The following is an 8206-nucleotide window of genomic DNA, read 5'->3' as shown; positions in this document are numbered from 1 at the left end:
TATGTAGAAAACTATGTAGAAACTATGTATATTCCTAATGGGTAAAGGTTTAAACATGGAAAAACAACTTTGGGAAAAACAGCTCAATGACGTAAATAGTTACCTACCCAGTATAAAAAGGACAGGCTGTAAAAATAAAGTGAGACATTAATTCTTGAAAAGCACTTCTCTGTCTCTGCGTTCTTTCCTTGCCGACTCCGTCTCCACCTAAGGGAACCCCTGAACTTGTGGGAGCCGGTCTCCTGCAACAAACCAAAACAAAAACCAATCCTGCAACTGCATGTACACATAAGTCTTAGGACGCTTTCAATTGCAAGTAATAGACCTGACTCAAAGAAACTATATATAAAGCAGTGTAATAATTTACATAATAGGGAGTGCAAGTTCGGGTGGCTCCAGAGGTAGCTGGTTGTTCTAGCATTTCAAAAACATCATTAAAGTTTCTGGTTCTTTGTCTATTTTTCTTTAAAGATTTTTATTGGGGAATTGGGGGGATGGGAACAGCGCTGGGGAATTGAGGGAAGGGGAACAGACAAGTTGCCATCGTCTTGTCCCTCAGTCTAGTTGTGGAGGACGCTGCCCCACAGGCCCAAGTTGGCACCATCACTGCGCTCCTCCCGGGCGAGGCACATCAGTCGCCGGCTTCTGGACGGCCACCCACTGCGGCAACCAGCCGCTCACGCTGGCCGCCGGCCACACACGGCAGCCCATGGCAACCCACTGCCACAGGGGCCGCAGCCTATGCCGTCGCCGGCAACTTACGGCAGCCCAGCTCCAGGCTGAGCTGTTGTTCAGCATCTTAACTGTAGAGGGCAGTGTCACTGGCCCTCACATGTGGGATCCGAACTGGGGCCCTCTGGCGTCCCAAGCCAGCCCCTAACCATCGCGCCACTCAGCCGGCCCTCTTTGTCTATTCTTATCGTGCTGCCTTGATCATCAGGTCCTTCCCAGGCCTGGCTCCTAGCATCACATTGGGTTTTCGGAAAAGTCATGACGTATTTTGTCTATGTTTTTCAAAGGTCATTTATTTATATAAAGAACAAAGATCAATCAATGATATATTGCCCGTTTTGTTTGATAACCTTTTGCCACCTTTCAGTGAGCTTCATAATTCCTCGTTCATAGAAGGACCTGTCTTTATTTGCGAAAAACTGAANTCGTTCATAGAAGGACCTGTCTTTATTTGCGAAAAACTGAACAAGGTGCTGATTTACAGCCTCATCTGAATTGAACGTTATACCACACAAGGACATTTGAAGAGAGCGAAACAAGTGGAAGTCCGATAGTGCAAGGTCAGGCGAGTATGGTGGGTGTGGCAACGCATCCCATCCAAGCTCCAATAATTTTTGACAGGTGATCAAACTTGTGTGTGGTCTCGTGTTGTCACAATGGAACACAACTCCTTTATAATTAACAAGCTCTGGACATTTCTGGATGATGGATTCATTCAAACTGTCCAATTGCTGACAGTACACATTCAAATTGATTGTTTGGTTCCTTGGTAGGAACTTGAAAAACACGACACCTTTAAAATCCCACCACACTGAGAGCATAACCTTCCTCTGATGAATGTCTGCTTTCAATGTCGTTTGAGGCGAATCATCATGTCAAGACCAAGACCGTTTGCACACCACATTGTTGTAAACAATGCATTTCTCATCACCAGTTATCATTTGCTTCAAAAAAGGATCGTTTTACTCATATTTAATGAGCATATTGAAGATGTTTGTTTATACGTGCTGTCAAATGAACTTCTTTGAGTTCATGCAGAACCCAAATATCGAGCTTGCTTATGTATCCCAGCTTCTTCAGGTGGCTGTGAACACTTGAATGATGAATGTTCAATGATTCTTCAATCTCTCGTGTTGTGTAACCTGGGTTTGACTCGATCGATGCCTTTATTTTGTCATCATCAACCTCAGCGGGCCTCCCTGACCAAGGAGCATCATTGAGATCAAAATCACCAACACGGAATTTCGTAAACCATCGTTGGCACTAACGTTCTTGTAGAGCATTGTCACCATAAACTTTATGCAACTTTTCACAAGCTTGACACGTGTTCTTCCCTTTATGGAAATGAAACAGTAAAATATGGCAAAAATGCACAGTTTGATCTTCCATCTTCAAGTTGTTGAAAAATCTTCAAAACTCAACCAAATCATTTGCTCAATTTTCTTTTAGAATGAAGCTAGAACTGTCAACTGTCAAATGACATAGCAATAACATAGATGTGAATGACTCTAGTACTTCCAAAAATGAACTGGTGCCATCTGTTGCAAACATGCCATGGCTTTTCCAACAACCCAATAGTAATCATCCATCCTGGGAAGACACAGTTTATGCCTTAGGCCCTGACATAATTAGTAATAGCAACTCCTTTTACCTTCAGTAATATCCCAGTTTAGATGATCAATTTATGGTCACCTGCATTGCGTTTTTGTTGCCAATTGCAAATGTGGTTCCATTATCTTCACATTCATTGGGAGAAAGTGGCTCTCCTTGAATAGTAAGAACTTACCCATAATGCCCCCAGCAAATCTCTCCTCTTGTCTATTTGGTCCAAATTATAGTAGGAGGGATGCCATCTGCTTCAGATCAAACATACCCAACCTTAAAGCTACGATCAAATTCTAAAGTACATGTTTTCATAGGGAAGCAATGGATACCTGAACAATACTGGGGTTCTGTTAGGAAAGAGGAATGGGGAATGCAGAATGGAGCCATTTATAATGAACCTGTTTCTTACTCTTGACAATTTCTCAAAATCCTCTGAAATCAAATGCTGTCCTGATGATGAGAGGAGACAGAGCTACAAATGGATCATAAGAGACCAGTGTGGGACAGGGTTGATACTTTATTACCCTGTGTGTTCTCACATGTAGCTTACTACTGTAAATTAATAGCTGCTTGAGATATGCTTGTCGATTGCCTACCTAAAGGACCAACTGACATATCCTTTGATTCAGTCTCTGCTAAAATTAGCAAAGATTTCCTGTGAATTCTATTACACACTTTGGATAAAATCAGGACATAATACAATTCATATGAAGTGTCCAAATGAAGAATATTGAAGCCCCCATGCCAACCACATTAGAAGTCTCTGTTCTATCAAAATTGTCAAAGCCTTTCCCTTACCCCATGGACTCTGAATATTCATCAGGTAAAAAGGTCATTTTCACTGGCCAGTTTCTCTGAATGCTTTCCATCCTCATTCCCTGAGCCTGGGTTTCATTATAATCCTCTCTAATTTATTATAATTACCCCTTGTATTTTTTCCAGCATTTATCCCTTTGCATTGTGATTATGTTTTTTTTTAAAAGATTTTTATTGGGGAATTGGGGGGATGGGAACAGTGCTGGGGAATTGGGGAAAGGGGAACAGACAAGTTGCTGTCGTTTTGTTCTTCAATCTAGTTGTGGAGGACGTTGCTTCACTGGCCCAAGTTGGCACCATCATTGCGCTCTTCTCTGGCGAGGCAGATCAGTTGCCGGCTTCTGGACGGCCGCTCACTGCGGCTGCTGGCCGCTCACGCTGGCTGCTGGCCACACACGGTAGCCCATGGCAATCCACTGCCACAGGGACTGCAGCCCACGCCGTCGCCGGCGACTCATGGCAGCCCAGCTCCAGGTTGAGCTGTTGTTCAGCATCTTAGCTGTGGAGGGCAGTGTCACTGGCCCTCATATGTGGGATCCGAACCGGGGCCCTCTGGCATCCCAAGCGAGTTCTTAACCATCGCGCCACTCGGCCGGCCCGTGATTATGTTTTTAAATGTCCACTTCAGTCAGTCACTCAGTCATCCAGTAAATATCAGTGACCACCCATTTTTTTTCAACTTCAGTAACATACAGACACTTGAAGAATTTACTGAAAGCAATGGACCCTGTTCCGCAGATACATTCAACCCATGAGCACTAAACTGGCATTACAACTTCAGGGCTTCCAGGAACTCCTAGAGAAATTGGCAAGGATGTTCAAGCAGAAGAGGTCAAATCATGTTGGCATGGCCCAGGGTGATGGGCTCAGCTACCAACTTAAGTCACATATGTCTTCTGCAGAGCTCATCAACACCCACTGACTGGGTTCAACAAACACCCAGAGCCCTACAACTCCCAAATCTAGGTCTCCAGCTTAGATTTGGAGCTCCACGTCTGCTCTTGCAAATGCCTACTTCTCTCTGTGGCTACCCAACAGGCACTTCCAACTCAAGATGTCCTAATCAGAATTCCCTGGAGCAGACACTGACAGTGCTCTACCCACATCCCTCGGCTGCTACAGACATTCAAGCTGCCAGCCAGGATCCTCTCCCTATACTTGAGGACTCTCTGCTTATGCTAGGTGGCAGGTTGAAATTCCCAGAAATTCAGCACCCTCTGGGCAGCCCTCAACCAGCTTCCTCAGTTCTTGAGTGGGACAATTCTGGAGTGGGTGTTTTGCATCGTGTCCAATAGTTTGCCTGCAAGATTAAGCTCCACTTGCCCATGGTAGTAATTGGCTTTGATAACATTCCCCCTATTGTCTGCTGCCTGTCTATCTCCCCTCCCCATTCCCCTACCAGTGTTTCCTTCACCTTCCAAATCAACTTTCTGCACTCAGATCCTCGTCTCATAATCTGCTTCTGGGGGAACCTACGGCATTTATCATTTCCAGTCCCAAATCTGCTTCTCTTCCTAGGGACCTCTATCTCAGTGACCACACTCCCACCCACCCTGTTACCCAATTCAGAAAGTCAGGTGTCCATCATTCTAATTCCTCCAGTTTCCTGCATCATTACGTCCTGTTGATTTTATTTCCTGAGTACCACTTGACTCAAGTTCTGACCCTTCAACTCTGCTGGCCGTACCTTGACTCCAACTCTGATCATTGCCACAGTCTCTCTCACCTGGTGTCCCTGCTTCCAAACTCACCCTCTCCAGTCAGACCTTCACACCCACCACTGGAGTGATCATTCCTCAACCCGAATTTTTCCTGGTCACTTAACTCCCTTGCTTCAATTCTTTCAATGCTCCCCATTGTCTATAAGAAAAACTACAGGACAGACCAGGAACCTCAACTGACCCCTAGCTTCCTCTGCACCCCGTACTGCTATTCTTCACAGCCTCTACTCTACCCTCACAAAATATTTGCAGCCTCCAGTATGTGCTTTGCATCCAACCTTTGGTGCCTACTGTTCCCTTCACTTGTAATGCCTTTCCCTTACTTTGAAAAACTCCTATTCAATGCTCAATGCTCAACTCTTGTCACCATCTCTGTGCAATCTTTCCTGACTGCCCTGCTCCATGACATTCCCTATCCCTTCTCAGTACAAGGGTAGGCCCACTCCTTCGGTGTTCACCTGGCCCATTTTATAACTCTTCATGTCCCACACAGTGTCTCATTGTATTATTAACACTTTTATTTACTGGCCTGTGAGCACCTTGGGGTCAGCAACCCTATGTTAACCATCTCCCTAACCATAGTCCTTAGCTCAGTGACTGGCATACATCAAGTGCTTAATAGATGTTCACTGGATAAATGAATGAATCATACATCTGGCAAGTATGCGAAAACGAGATCATGAGGAGATGCTGTATTACAGAATCAGGACAGAGACAAAGGAATCAGATCTGAGATGGAGAATTTCTTGAGTCCAAATATTAGAATTAAAAATCTCAAAAATCAACTTGTGCAATGAAGATTTTTTTTTTGGTTCTTTCCTGCTGTTTGGGATGTCCTTTCTTCCTTCCATTTTCATAGGCATCCCTTTAACTGTATGAACACAATTCTTCCATGTCCTATTTCTGTCTGAAAACATCTCCCTCGCATTCCAGACCCTTTCTTTGTGAACTCCGTTTTTCCCCTTCCCTCTGCAAGGGCAGTCACGATGAAAATACAGAGGGGTGCCACTGTACATTTCTTTGGGAATAGGGGCTATGATGCCTGTTTATTATGCATTAATCTGAATCAATATAGTCTTTCCTGAAAACATAAGCACCTCAAAGGGCAGCAAATATGAATCACGAGTGCCAGCGAGCATCAAACATTAACCCAGGGTTGTGATGAGGCCAACAAAAGAAATAGGCTAGTAATTGCCTTCCAGGATATCAGTCCCTATCGTATACACACATACCCCCTCAATACACACAAAACCTTTATGGATCTTTCATCCATGAACTTGTCCCATTATAATTGCCCAGCTGTGTCTTTAGTTTTATTCAGGCTAGGTCCTGGCAACGGAGCCCTCACATACCTGATCCAAGAGCTCAGAACAGTTATGAGATTCATAGAGGAAGTCTTTGGTTACTGAAGTAGCTGAAGACATATTCACAGACAAATATTTCCACCTGTATCATTAGTTACTCAGAGCTGATTTAAAACCCCAAGAGCCTGATTGAAACAAGTAGGATCTGGTACATTCTGTTGATGTTCCTTATTATCAATTCTTAAACTTGAACAGTGTGTCTTTCTGCCCTGATGTGGATTGGGCAGTTCTTAAATTAACTCTTTTTTCAAGAGGAAATTCCCTATCAAGGAATGGCACCACCAGGGCTGACCTCTCTGTTAGGGCAATAGACACGGTGCCTGGGGCCCACAGTCCTTTTAGAGGCCCAATGGACATGTTTTAATTTAAAATCAGAAGAAAAGGTGATCTTTTAAGTAGAAGAAAATGTCTTAATATATAATGTTAATATAGTCGTCTTTACACTAATGCAATTGAAAAATGTAATTTTTACTATGTTTTTATGGAGGAATGAGTCCACAAAGGCAAAGTGCCTATGAAATTCATAATGTGGCCCTGCTTTCTACTCTATTATGCTTATAACATAGCAAGGTTCAAATAGAACCTTTCAAACACAAGTTCAGGTTCCCATACTAATTATAAATTTAACCAGGCTTTTCTCTCTGTGCATTTCACAATCCGGTCGACCACCCCAAATTCTACAAGAAGGAAGTCATGGTTACTACTCACAGTGTTGGGACTAAAGGAGGTTTGAGCATGCAAAGGATAGCTAGATTCAGATGGCTCTCTGCTCCGATTAAAGTAATTTCTGCTCTGCTAGTCTCTCAAATATCTTCATCCTGTTTTGATTAGCAGGAAAAAAATCTACATCTTTAGGGATCAATTAAACCAATGGAGTTGCTTCCTTTTCTGTCTTCAAACATTTATAGGATTTAGGTTTTTTATTTTGTTTTAAAATGATCAATATTACTGCTGATACCTATTATTTATTTACTGGTTAGTAACCATATATTCATCATCTCTGTCTATAACTCCAGTTCTTAGCCCTGTGTCTGGCAAAACAGTAGGTGCTTAATAAATGTTAGATTCATAAATGAATCACCTCTCAATTACATGGAAATGAGATTATTGTCCGGGTACTAATTTTGTCTTCAATAATCTCACACCTTGTGAGAAGGACCCTGAACATGTATCACAATTGACATTTTAGGAGGTGATCCCTGGGCCCTTCCCACCTCTCCAGCCGGCCTCCATCAGCCAGCCACTTCCTCCCTCCTGGGCTCTGTTCTCACTCCTCTCCATCCTGGGATCTGGAATGGTCCCCAGGCCACCGGCCCTCCCAGGCGTCTCACCACTCTCACCCGCCACCCCGCGCCCCGGGTGCCCCTTCCTCCAGCCACCCCGCGCCTCCTACAACCACGCCCTCCCCGTGGGCGAGATCACCTGTCCCTCCTCCGCCGCCGCCTCCTCGGGTACCCTTTCGCCCCCCTTCTGCTCCCCTTCCTCCGCCACCTCCCCCAAGCCCTCCCCTGCCCCGCCTCCTCCCACCCCTTGGTGTATATAGTAAAGGCTGGGCTCCGCACGCAGACACACACTCGCCCGGACACAGGCGCACACCCGCTCACGCACAACCGGCAGCGGCGGCGGCGACAGCAGCTCCGTGACAGCGGCGACGGCGGCTCCCACCGCTGCGCATCCTCTTCAGGCGGTCCGCTGCGAGGCCGGACCCGAGAGTTCCCGCACCCGCGACCACCCTGCGGCTTCCTGGTGGCGGAGGCTGCGACTGCGAGGTACCGCCCGCAGAGCCCCCATATGGGCCCGGGTCCCCCCCCCGCCCTCCCCGCGCGGACCTGCCACGGGACGCAGGGGGCGCGCCTGGCAGGGCGCGCCTGGCAGGGCCCGGCGCCCGGGGAGGGGCCTGCTTCTGGGGGCAGGACGGCGCCCGAAGGCCGGGGCCAGCGGGGAGGGCCCGGCGGGGGCGGGGACGCG

At 46.1% G+C, this 8206-nt stretch overlaps 1 protein-coding gene across 5 annotated transcripts in view; it reads left to right on the top strand.

Annotated features, from left to right (window-relative positions):
- RAI2 (retinoic acid induced 2) overlaps positions 1-8206 on the top strand; it is a 145407-nt gene that overhangs the window by 66851 nt on the left and 70350 nt on the right. For 2 of the 5 annotated variants that reach the window (XM_019667571.1, XM_019667555.1), the window contains exon 1: positions 7800-8007. The exons of the other annotated variants lie outside the window; for them this stretch is intronic. The gene's annotated coding sequence lies outside the window, so the exon portion shown is untranslated. Of the gene's footprint in view, positions 1-7799; positions 8008-8206 lie in introns of those variants that run through there. 5 annotated transcript variants of the gene reach the window in all.

The sequence above is a fragment of the Hipposideros armiger genome, unplaced genomic scaffold, assembly GCF_001890085.2.
Source record: "Hipposideros armiger isolate ML-2016 unplaced genomic scaffold, ASM189008v1 scaffold_13, whole genome shotgun sequence".
Classification (NCBI taxonomy): Eukaryota; Metazoa; Chordata; class Mammalia; order Chiroptera; family Hipposideridae; genus Hipposideros; species Hipposideros armiger.
The sequence above is the reverse complement of the archived record's forward strand: the minus strand, read 5'-3'. Positions and strand labels throughout refer to the sequence as shown.